This window comes from Panicum virgatum, chromosome 1N (assembly GCF_016808335.1).
Source record: "Panicum virgatum strain AP13 chromosome 1N, P.virgatum_v5, whole genome shotgun sequence".
NCBI lineage: Eukaryota > Viridiplantae > Streptophyta > Magnoliopsida > Poales > Poaceae > Panicum > Panicum virgatum.
The window spans coordinates 51,348,660-51,362,080 of record NC_053145.1 but is presented as its reverse complement, the minus strand read 5'-3'; the positions used below and the strand labels follow the sequence as shown (position 1 = coordinate 51,362,080).

Sequence of the window (13,421 nt, the reverse complement as noted above, 5' to 3'; positions counted from 1 at the left end):
GATTGTTGAGATCTCAGGAATGAAAGGTTGTAACCCTGTTGACACACCAATGGAACAGCATATCAAGCTGTTGCCGGGCAAGCCAGAGCTGGTAGCTAATGCAACAAAGTACAGGAGCCTAGTTGGGAGTTTGAGGTATCTGGTGAACTCAAGGCCTGATCTTGCTTATTCTGTGGGCATGATTAGCAGATTCATGGAGACACCGAACTCAGAACATTGGGGGGGCAATGAAGAGAATCATTAGATATGTTGCAGGTACCGCCAAGCTTGGTTGCAAGTATGTCAAAGGAGCACATTCAGACTTGGTTGGGTTCACTGACAGTGATCACGCAGGTGATCTGGAGAAGAGGAAGAGCACATCAGGGGTGTTGTTCTTTTATGGTGGCAATGCAGTTTCTTGGAGTTCACAGAAGCAAAAGGTGGTGTCTTTGTCATCTTGTGAATCTGAGTACATAGCTGCAGCTACTGGAGCCTGTCAGGGAGTGTGGCTTAGCAGATTGGTGGCAGACATAACCTGTAGTGATGTGAAGAAGTTCAAGCTTTTCATTGACAACAGGTCTGCTGAGGAGCTGAGCAAGAACCCAGTGTTTCATGAGAGATCGAAGCATATAGACACCAGGTATCACTACATCAGGGAATGTGTTGCTGATGGGGTGGTGGAGGTGCAGCATATAAGCACTGAAGATCAGCTCGCCGACGTACTGACAAAACCACTTGCGAGGATCCGGTTTGCAGAGTTGCGGAGGCAGCTAGGTGTGGTTAGCATTTGACAGATTAAGGGGGTGAAATGTTGCATTGATCCTTTTGTAATCGTGTCAAATGAACACGTATCTCATTTAGGTGCATGTAGGTAGTTTGTTTTAGTAACAAACTATATTTGTTAGGCGTAGAATCGCGGGTGAGCTGGAGACTGCCCAGCCTCACGCCGTGACCGCATTGTCAGGTCCACCCCGCAACAGATACGTCTTGCATGTCGCACTGGGCGTTCCGGGAATAACGGCGCACCGTGCAGCGATTTGTTGCGGTGGGGGGATGCGGGGTAAGCCTGCTATAAATAAACAAAGATTGCATCTGTGAGAGCTGTACGCATTGCAGCCGAAAATCTCGTGTCATCTCTTGTTACTCTCGTTCTTAGGGTTTTAGCGTTCGCGGTCACCACCGGCCGGTGTTGCGAACTCGCCGGTGTCGATCTTCGACGGCTGGTTACAACAAAAATGGTGGAGCAGGACTTGAGCCACTCGGGCTCCTAGCTAAGCTTCCTGGCGCGCCTCGTGGAGGCCATCCACAGTTCCACACTACTACTACGTGCTCTTCGATTCGCTGGACGCCAGCTGCAGTGAGGACAGGCAGGAGCACCACGTCGTCGATCCAGCACCTGCGCTGTCCGGGGAGATCCGCAACGTGCTCGCCGTCGGCGCTCCGGCGACCTCAAGTCCGGCAGCTAGCTGGCGCGAGAGAAGCAGCTCGCGCAGTCGGGGTTCCGCGTGCGCGGCGTCGCTCGCCAGCAGCGCGGCGACGCAGGCGAGCGACGCGGCGCAGGCGTCGCTGCTGCTCGGCATGTTCCCCACCGGTGGCTACACGCTCGTCGAGGAGAATGGTGCGCTCGAGCAGCTCGGGTGGAAGGATCTCTGCCTGCTCACTGCGTCTACCAGGAGCCCAATTAGAGGTCTTCTGCCTATTCTTTTGCATCTTTAATTAGCTACTGCTCAATTTGGTCAGTTCTGAGATAAGATAACGAAAACATTTCTGAACACTAATTGCTAGATATCTTCACAGTGATAGTTGTTACAGGTGTAAGCTTGAGCAACTCTAATAGTTCCCAATCTCATTTCCCCATCATTCGTTTTTTGGAAAAAGAGGAAAAAACTCTCTCCAATTGTTTACTATTCTAATTTCCCATCCTCTAACAATTGGCAAATCCTCCTTTCTTGTCTTAAAAATAGGCACGGCTTGCTACCTCCGCATCCCCTCCCCACAGAGACTCTTCTGTCACCTTTAAAAAAAATCTTCCACTGACTTTTTTCTGCTGCTGGACTTTGAATAAAGCGACCAACCTAACCCCTTGGCCTTCCTTATAGCCATAGCTTGTAGTCGAGCATCTTCTCTCTCCAAGCAGATTTTATTTGCTCCAACACACTAAAGCACCACTACTCACTGTCAAACACAATGTTGCCCACCAAGCCAACTCTGCTCTGAGGTAAATTCTTCACCAAAAAAATTTACTGAAAAAAATATATAGACATACATGTGCACATTTTACATTGCTGGCATACACCGAGCCACGGAGGGGATGCTGAATTACCTTACACAGTAATGCAACTTCCAGCCATCAGTACCTTATTACACAACAAGTTCTCACGCACAATCTCATTACATTCATTACCAACACTACCGGCATGAAGAAGTCCCGGTTCCAAACTAGCTAGTCAAGCAGCTATATACCCACACCTTCCAATTTATTTTACACTAGATATAGGTAGCATGATCAGGCATATACACAACAAGGGCACAAGTGGATTTAGACATACACACTACTGTGCTTGACGCCGGCGAGATTTGGCAATCGCTACGCACAAATATGCTGAGAGAACAGATAATGCCCCAACCACCAGTGACAGCACACAGTGAAACATGGCCCTTATGTTCACCGACCTGGCGAAAGAATTGGTGATCATGAACCATGTGAGAACGCCAAGGGCAGAACACGCTGCCCACACCATCAAGAGCGCCATCAACTGCATTGCATGCATGAATATGCTATTAATTTATTTATTCGTGGAATACAGTATGTACCAACATATTAATGATAAAAATAAAGGACAAACATACCCATTGGGTAACAATGAGTAGTAGGCACAATGATGGATTCACAGGCACTGGGGTTGTAGACCCAAAGCACATGCTTATGAACTAGCCGAACAACTCGAGTGTGACTACCGTCAGTTGGATCATCAATGTCAGGATTAAGTAGCTGCATTGTGTAAACCCATCAAATAGCTACAACAGTTTGCCACTAGATATCATGATATATATCAAATCATAAAATGCCTAATAAATAAAATGCCACATGATCATTCTAGTTGACTACTGATAATAAGCTATTAAATAACAAATATGTGTACCTAAAAGCTCTCATCCGAATAATGCCAGAGGTGCTGTGGCCAGAGTATATTATCAGGGCCGCAGCCGCAGTAGCAAAGCAGAGCATCCTCGAGAGGAGGAGCAACAGATCGGTCCTAAACGCCTCCTGACTACTCTTTCAGTATGCCCCATTATTGATTTTCTTCTTTCATTTGTTGTTGAGTTTGGATAGTTGTTATAGTTCAGTTTTGTAGTAGATAGCTATTTTGCTCATATCTACTCTTAATTTTGAAGAACTTAACCAGTATAAATAAATGTTGAAGTGCCACCTTCTGTGCTAATGGTAATGCCACACCACTGAACAATTGGGTCGCTTTTTTCTTGAAATTTTGTTTACTTTCTAGAAGTGGTCTATCTTTATCCGATTTATCATTCCCTGTAATGTTGCTCACTTCTATGACTTTGAAATGTTTATTTCCTGTTAGGACAAATAAGTAACATATGGTATTTATCAATGCCACTGGTGCACTGCAGATGAGTCTCTGTCTCCTGTACTACCATGCTCAAATACGTTTTTGTAGTGATGTGCTATGATGTATGCATACCACATGTCTGAGTATTGATATTACAAAAGTGTGAATGTGTCATGGTTACAGTGCATATACTTTATAAAGTTTTTACCTTTCTTCTATCTTTCTATCATATTGTAATTTGTCTCCCTTATAAGCTTTACTGTGGGTATTTTCTACTAGACATGTTCAGCCGAAATTACTTGTTATTTTTCTCCCTGCACAGTTTTTGAAGAATGCCCATATTGTAATGAGATCAGTGGAGACTTCTTTGATAGTAAATAGGCTGAGTTGTTGCAGAACACTTTTGAAATGTTGTAAAATTATTTGATCCGTGCCACCAAGAGGAAACAAGGTTCACACTTGTTCTTTTGTGCTACAGTTGATTGTAACTCTCTGTATCATGCCTAATCATGACACGGTTCCGGTGAGCAACTGCTCAGAAAGTCGCCCTTTTTTATACAGATCAGAGACGTGTCTAGCCAAATCGTGTCTATGATAGATTCAAATCAGAGACCTTTAAAAAAGTAATCTTTAAAAGACGAAACTTGACCCTGCAATTGGGCCGATTCGACCGCTTGTTTAGACACGTCGCCCATATTCGTCATCCGTACGATCTTCATCTGACGGTTGGAAATCATTCTCGCAAAGCATCTCGACCTCTCGTGGTCCCTCTCGCTCTGTCGCCGCGCGGCTAGCGTGCCTCCTCCGTCTCTCCATATATCTCTCCTCCCTCTTGTTTTTGAAGTATCCCATCCACAAGAACACAACTTCAGCACAGATTTTCCCATCATCAAATAGCTCAATCCAATCTGGTTCACACCCTCTCCGCAAGATCCAAAACTTTTGTCTTCCTGAATGCTTCCAGGTTCATATAATAGGTAAGCCTTCCTAAAACAATATTGCCTCTGTTTTCCCAAATCCGTGATTCAGATTCTATACATTAGATCAAAATTATATAGTGAAATTGCCTTACGAGCGCATCCTGCAATTAGCATCAATTTCTCCTAATATCCATTCCACCTAGAATGGCGACGACTTCGTCGCGGCGCAAGGCCCCGCATGTCGCAACGGCACCCGCCGCGAAGGCCACCGCGGGCGCAGGCTGCCGCACCGCCGGTCCCTGCAAGCCGCGAACGCAGCGAAACACCCCGCGGGCGTTGGCCCCCTTGCTTCTGCTCTTCTGCTTCCTGCTACCGAAAGCCGATAAGCAGTGGGCTGCTATGGTTTGGAAATGGCCGATTCGCCACGACTCCTGCCCAACCGCAGCTCGTAGCAACGTGCCTTCATTTGCTCCGACGCTCACTTATTGTTTGATAAAATGTCAATGCAGCGCAAATTTTTTGGTTTACTATATTTTATTGATAATAACCTTATATTTAGATTAGACTATATCTAACAAAAAAATTGTCACAAAATGTTGTAGCAGAACTGGGAAGACAAAGAACACCAACAAAGATTATATTCATCACTAGCACGGAATCAAAACAATAGAAGCAAAAAGGTAAATACCCCTCTTGATACTTCTTTTTTTCCATACAAATTTAAGCTGTACTTTTATGTAAAGTATTCCCAAGATTAATATTACTTTGCTTGATGAAAGCTTCGTCCCAAAAGATCTACAGCTATTGCCTTCTTATATCCATTAAAGAATTACATATGATCCATTTATAAAAATAATTTATTTAAGCTAATAGATTTTTTCAACTCATCATATGACCTATAGGAATTTATCACATGCCTGAGCTTTTAGTTTTTCTTACCTGTGTTTGTTACATGGTATATTTGTCTCATTTATCTATAACTGATTATTTTAATGTTTCGTTCAATATTTACAGTTTCATAAATATATGGAAATGAATACCAGAAAAAGAAAAGCCTCAATACAGAATACAAAATATACTCAGCCAGATAACAAAAACATGAGATATACTAGAATGCAGAAAATACATCAAGATCAAACACATAAAGAAAAAGATATAGAATACATCGAGCCAGATAGCAAAAAATCAAGACATATCAGAATGCAAAAAATGCAAAAGAAAAGAAAACGAGAAGAAGAAAATAACTCAGATGACATGCAGAGAGCATTAAAACAACAATGTCCAAATATAAAAAATAACTCAGATGACATGCAGATACCACTAAAACAACGTTGTCTAGATATCAATCATAGACATTTATATTTATCTTCTTCACATGGCATGGTATCCTTCACACCAGAATATATTCAACATCTAAAAGAAAGAGTAAATTTCACTGGCGGTCCCCAAATTTGTCCCGAGATTTCAAGTAGGTCCCGGTACTCTCAAAATGCACATCTAGGTCCCTGAACTTGTCCCAAGTTCTCATCCCGGTCCCGGTACTCTCAAAATGCACATCTAGGTCCCTGAACTTGCTAATCCATTTCATATAGGTCCAAATCTCCATAACATGCTCTCCAAACAGTACGATTAAGTGAACTAACAGGTGGGGCCCATATAGCAGTCACAGCGTCATCGATCAGAGCGTGTACAGCCCCTGACTAAAAGAACTGAAGAGAGAATGAGTAGTGTTAGCTTAGCTCTACTTAATGTTCAATAGCTGACACCATTCAGCAACATTCAGCAATAGCCAATAGGACGTTGCTGAATGTTGTCAGCTATTGAACATTGAGTAGAGCTAAGCTAACACTACTCATTCTCTCTTCAGTTCTTTTAGTCAGGGGCTGTACACGCTCTGATCGATGACGCTGTGACTGCCATATGGGCCCCACCTGTTAGTTCACTTAATCGTACTGTTTGGAGAGCATGTTATGGAGATTTGGACCTATATGAAATGGATTAGCAAGTTCAGGGACCTAGACGTGCATTTTGAGAGTACCGGGACCGGGATGAGAACTCGGGACAAGTTCAGGGACCTAGATGTGCATTTTGAGAGTACCGGGACCTACTTGAAATCTCGGCACAAGTTTGGGGACCGCCAGTGACATTTACTCTAAAAGAAACATATAATGAAAGATCATATTTGGGACTACCAGAATACAATTGCAAATACTGCAATGCAATATTTTGGTATCATGAACAAAACAAAGAGGATACAAGAAAAAACAAAGAAATAATGTATTCAAATTGCTGCAAATATGGGCAAATTAAATTACCACCATTTAAAGAACCACCACAATTTCTTGCTAGATTACTTAATTACAAAGAACCTTTATCAAAGCATTTCATGCAGAAAATACGGCAATATAATAGCTTGTTTGCTTTTACATCAATGGGTGGCAACATCGACAAAAATATAAACAAAGGCGAAGGTCCATATGTATTTCGTGTAAATGGCCAAATACACCATCGTATAGGCTCCTTATTACCCCAACCAGATAAAATGCCAAAGTTTGCTGAACTATACATTTTTGATACAAAGAACGAGATCGAAAATAGAATACAAGCATTACACAAACAAGACCCTGAAGAAAATGATATAAACCCTTATATAGTGGAGCAGCTTAAAAAAATGCTCGATGAATATAATCCATTAGTAAAAACATTTCGCCATGCCCGTGATATCCTTGAGGAGCAAAATGGTATAGATATTAGTATTCGTATTATAGGAGCAAGCAAAGACAGTGCAATACAATATGAAATGCCACATACAGAAGAATTAGCAATAGTAATTGTAGGAGACCTAAATGTAGAAAATTATAAAAGAGATATCATAATCAGCAACAAAAATAAAGGTCTCCAACGCATATGCATATTTCATTCAGCATATATGCCATTGCAGTACCCTCTATTATTTCCTTATGGAGAAAGAGGATTCCAACTAGGTATAGCATATCAAAAAAGGAAACAAAAAAGAATATGAAAACAAAAAGAACCACAGTTACCATGCATGAATTTTTTAAGTACCATATGCATTTTAGACCAAATCAACCAAATCCTTATCTATGCTATGGAAGACTATCAAAACAAGCAATCGTAGATGCTCGTGCAATGGAAGATGAAGATAGACTTATGTTCATTGCTAGAAACCAAGACAAACTACGAGCTGAATATCTTCAAGGAATATTTGATGCAGTAGAGAAAGGATTAAATGATGCTAACCAAATAGGCAAAAGGACACTACTACCATCAAGCCACACTGGTTCAAGACGTTATGTCATCCAAAACTATCATGATGGAATAGCAATTTGTCGTGTATATGGACCTCCAGATCTTTTTATAACATTCACGTGTAATTCTAAGTGGCCTGAAATAACAGCAACCATTTTAGAGGGTCAACATCCTAATGACAGACCTGATATCATTGTCCGTGTATTCCATATGAAGCTTCAAGAGTTGCTACATGACATACGTTCAGGTTCAATCTTTGGTCCCATAGTAGCAATTCTATACTCGATAGAATTTCAAAAAAGGGGATTACCACATGTTCATATATTAGATTGGCTGGATAAAAATGGAAATGAAATAACACCAGAGATGATAGACAAGTGGAAATCAGTTGAAATACCTGACCCAAGAGAAGATCCTTTGGGATATGTTCTTATATCTGAACATATGATGCATGGGCCATGTGGAGAAAATAAAAATAAAAATTGTCCATCTATGAAAAAAGGAAAATGCTCAAAATTTTATCCAAAAGAATTTCAAGATGAAACTACTTTCACTGATACTGGTTTCACAATATACCACCGTCGAGATACTGGAATCTACATAAGACGAGATAATGTCAACTTAGATAACAAATGGGTGGTGCCACACAATATATTACTCCTCAAGAAATACCAAGCACATATAAACGTCGAATTTGTAAACAAGAGCAAACTTTTAAAATATCTCTGCAAATATGTTAACAAAGGAGCAGATAAGGCAAAAATAATTTTTGAACGGATAAGAAATGGTGAACCTCCACCTACAAATAAAGAAACTAAAGATATAGATGAGATAAAAGAGTACCTAGAGTGCAGACATATTTGTGAGCAAGACGCACTGTGGAGATTATTAGGCTTCGAGATTCATCATCATTGGCCACCTATCGAAAGGCTACCAGTTCATCTACCTTTAATGAACACAGTCAAACTAAAAAAGGGCAAAAACTACAAAATATTATCAACGATCCAAAAAGTCGGAAAACAATGCTTACAGAATGGTTCGAAGCTAATAAGAAAAATGAAGAAGCAAGACAATTAACATATTGTGAGTTTCCGCAACATTGGAGATGCGATGAAACAAATAAGACATGGATAAAGCGAAAAATTGGATTTAAAATAGGGCGATTGTATTATGTCAATCCAACAGAAGGAGAACTTTTTTATCAACGCATGTTACTAATGATAGTAAAAGGAGCAACTGATTACAAAGACTTAAGAACATACAACGGAAATGTATACAAAACTTTCAAAGAAGCATGTGCAGCACGTGGTTTACTACAAGATGATAATGAATGGTACAAAACATTTGATGAAGCTGCGAACTGGGCAACATCTTCCCAGCTATGATTTCTATTTATAACTATGCTAGTATTTTGTAATTTGCAAAATGAAAGAAACTTCTATGAAAAAAATTGGAGAAAAATGGTAGATGATATTGAACATCAATTAGTCCTAAAGCACAATCCAATCAGATATTGTCCTACCGAAATAGAACTACAAGACTTATTGCTTGAAGAATTAGAACATATCTTCTCTAAAAATGGCTTTAACATAAATAACTACAACTTACCTCAAAAATCAAATCAATATACATCAAATGGGACCAATCAACTTGTTGAACAAGAATTAAATTACAATACAGAAAATCTAGAAGAAGAAGCAAACATACTATACCAGCAACTAAACAAAGAACAAAAGAATGCTTTTCACAATATTGTGAATAGTGTTTTAAAAAATGAACCAAATTTCTTCTTTATATCTGGGCATGGAGGAACTGGTAAAACAGTTTTATGGAACACTGTGGTTACATACTTAAGAGCACAAAGAAGAATTGTTCTTACAGTTGCATCATCAGGTGTGGCATCCTTGTTACTTCCAAATGGACGTACAGCCCATTCAAGATTTCGAATTCCAATAGATATAGATGAATTATCAGTATGTGATATAAAACGTGGAACCAAACTTGCTGAACTACTTACACAAACTGCCCTCATAATATGGGATGAAGCATTGATGACAAATCAACAATGTTTTGAAGCTCTCGATAGATCACTAAGAGATATATTGTCAGAAAAAGATACAAAAGCATTGGATATACCATTTGGTGGCAAAGTTGTTGTACTTGGAGGAGACCCCAAACAAATATTACCTGTTATCGAAAATGGATCGAAATCACAAATCATAAGTGCCTCAATATTTAGATCATATCTTTGGAACCATGTTAAAAGACTCTACCTGTTTGAAAATATGCGACTTCAAAAAATTGATCCAGAAAGTACACAGTACAAAGAATTAAATAGTTTTAACGATTGGATACTTAGTATTGGAAATGGAACTATCAAACATGAATCCAACATTAACGATGATGACGAAGCAGATCCAGATTGCATTATAGTCCAAATACCAGAAGATCTGTTGATCCATACTACAGGAAATAAAATAGAAGCATTAGTTCAATTCACATACCAAGATTTCAAAACAAACTTTCAGAAGCCAGAGTATCTCAAAGACAGAGCAATTCTAGCAACGACTAATGATATTGTTGATGAAATCAATGAGTATATGCTTAACTTAATTCCAACTACTGAGAAGGAATATTTTAGTGCAGATACAATATCACAATGTACAGATACATGTAATGACGCTGACATACTATATCCTGTTGAATACCTCAATACTTTAGTAGCAAATAATTTCCCAACTCACAGATTAAAACTCAAAGTTGGTGTTCCAATAATGCTCCTAAGAAATCTAAATCAGAATATAGGGCTATGTAATGGGACAAGACTAATAGTAACTAACTTAGGAGACAATGTCATAGAAGCTATGATAATAACAGGGACACATACTGGAGAAACCGCATATATACCTAGGATAAATCTTACAACACGAGGATGTCGTTGGCCATTCACATTATGCCGACGCCAATTTCCAATAAAAGTTTGTTGCTCCATGACTATAAATAAAAGCCAAGGACAGACTCTATCAAATGTAGGAATATACTTAAAGAAACCAGTATTCACACATGGCCAATTATATGTTGCAATGTCACGAGTTACAAGTAAAACTGGGTTCAAAATATTGATAGAAAATCAGGATGGAACATGTGGATCAGTCACAAAAAATATTGTGTATAAGGAAATACTTGAAATGATTTAATTACAAATGACTATAGATTTTTGCAATTACAAATGGGCATATTTCAACCGGTTCAAGTTCTAATTCAGAGACTTTTTAACAAAATTATATTTAAGTGCTTCTTAGATTGTAGTTTTCATTGAACATATGTCACCTGCAGGTTCAAGAATGCATTGGAGCAGCAGTGGTTCCTATGGGACCAGATAAAGCTCTTTCATTGGTTCCAATAGCTTTTCATGAAGATCGGTTGACATGCTCAAATTCTTGGCTTCTACCTATTTTGGATAAGTATACATATGGAGCCCTGCTGCAACTTTTTCTAGAGCATATTGTACCCCTAGCAAAATCTGTACAAAATGCATCTGACATGGGTAAGTTACTAGATGCAAATAAGTTGTTCTACTGCACATACAACCCGGCTTAGTTCCAGTATATTTATTGATCCATGTGCTTACTCCATTAAGTTTGAGCAGAATATCAAGTGCCGTGGTGGATATATTAAGCTTATATCCTATTATGTCAACCAGAAAAAAAATTAGTGTCGACACTCCATAAAGGTAAATTTCTTAACGGCTTTTCTCCCCCATGGAATTTCCCATTCTTTAAAAGCCATGTCGATTCCTATGGTCCATGTGTGCTTAGCTGTTAAAATTGCTGATGCAAGAAGTCAAGACTTCACAACTTGCAAATTAATAATCCTATCATTGCAGCCTCTATTGTTGTTGGCACCTCCGATTGCCACATTAAAAGAGTTTTCAACTTGGTCAAGACACGCCTAAACAGGTTCAAAAGACCAAACAATTTTGAATTTTGCTTCAGGGATCACATATGTACCTAGCTATGCTGAACTGTCAGTGTTTCCCCCCAAAGTAGATGTGTAACTGCAAATTCGATCCTCCACAGCTGAGTACAGGTTCCAATGAGCAGTGTGTCAAACCAGATACGAAGCAAACAACTCTAGCGACCACTGAAGATCAGCACTAGAGGACAATCTTTTGTGGACACTACAAGTCAGATCAAATCAGGCAGCTGTTGCTCCCAGGATTAACACAAGCCAGCTCAGATTAGCACAACTCATTTCTTTGGATTCTACGGATAAAGTCACCATCAGTACATGTAACTTGGACGCTTGTTCATCTAAAAACTCTGTATCAATGCATACAAATAGATAAATGTTTAAGTATCCGTAATTTCAAATCCCTTCATGTACAATTAGCGACAGTTCCGATTTCTGTACTCCAAACCTTTCTTTTAGCAAACATAACTGATACCTTAAAGATATATGTGATGCATGAACCTGGGCCGTAAGCCTCTTTTTTTCTTTTTCAGTCAGTCAGTCGGAGAGGCTGCTCCATCGCGAAAAAGCACAATGCAGAACAGCCCGAGTACTATGATACTTAACACTGGCTAAGACACACCAAGGGCGCGGCAAAGCCGCGCCAGGTTTCTAGTAAATAACTAAATAATTCTTGTGATTGTGAAGGAATTCAAAGCGATGGAAGGTGACAGAGACTCTTCTGTCACCTTTCAAAAAATCTTCCACTGACTTTTCTGCTGCTGGACTTTGACTAAAGAGACCAACCTAACCCCTTGGCCTACCCTATAGCCGTAGCCCGTAGTCGAGCATCTTCTCTCTCTCCAAGCAGATTTTATTTGCTCCAACACACTGAAGCACCACTACTCACTGTCAAAACAATGTTGCCCACCAAGCCAAGTCTGCTCTGAGGTAAATTCATCACCAAAACAATTTACTAAAAAAATATATAGACATACATGTGCACATTTTACATTGCTGGCATACACCGAGCCATGGAGCGGATGCTGAATTACCTTACATAGTAATGCAACCTCCAGCCATGAGTACCTTATTACACAACAAGTTCTCACACACAATCTCATTACATTCATTACCAACACTACCGGCATGAAGAAGTCCCGGTTCCAAACTAGCTAGTCAAGCGGCTATATACCCACACCTTCCAATTTATTTTATACTAGATATAGGTAGCATGATCAAGCGTATACACAACAAGGGCACAAGTGGATTTAGACGTACACACTACTCATGTGCTTGACGCCGGTGAGATTTGGCAATCGCTACGCTCAAATATGCTAAGAGAACAGAGAATGCACCTATCACCAGTGACAGCACACAGTGAAACATGGCCCGTATGTCACCGACCTGGCGAAAGAATTGGTGGTCATGAACCATGTGAGAACGCCAAGGGCAGAACACGCTGCCCACACCATCAAGAGCGCCATCAACTGCATTGCATGCACGAATATGCTATTAATTTATTTATTCGTGGAATACAGTATGTACCAACATATTAATGATAAAAATAAAGGAGAAACATACCCATTGGGTAACAATGAGTAGTAGGCACAATGATGGATTCACAGGCACTGGGGTTGTAGACCCAAAGCACATGCTTATGAACTAGCCGAACAACTCGAGTGTGACTACCGTCAGTTGGATCATCAATGTCAGGATTAAGTAT

At 39.8% G+C, this 13,421-nt stretch overlaps 1 long non-coding RNA gene across 4 annotated transcripts; it reads left to right on the top strand.

Annotated features, from left to right (window-relative positions):
- Window positions 1-4,245: 4,245 nt before the first annotated feature.
- LOC120656513 lies at window positions 4,246-12,216 on the top strand. Of its 4 annotated transcripts, XR_005667938.1 has the most exons (6): window positions 4,250-4,531; window positions 5,080-5,154; window positions 11,081-11,291; window positions 11,394-11,477; window positions 11,631-11,703; window positions 11,824-12,216. It is a non-coding gene; the product is annotated as an uncharacterized LOC120656513 (long non-coding RNA). The 4 variants fall into 4 exon arrangements; XR_005667937.1 differs by having other exon boundaries at window positions 4,246-4,531; window positions 11,385-11,477; window positions 11,631-12,216; XR_005667939.1 differs by lacking the exon at window positions 11,631-11,703 and having other exon boundaries at window positions 4,258-4,531.
- Window positions 12,217-13,421: the final 1,205 nt, after the last annotated feature.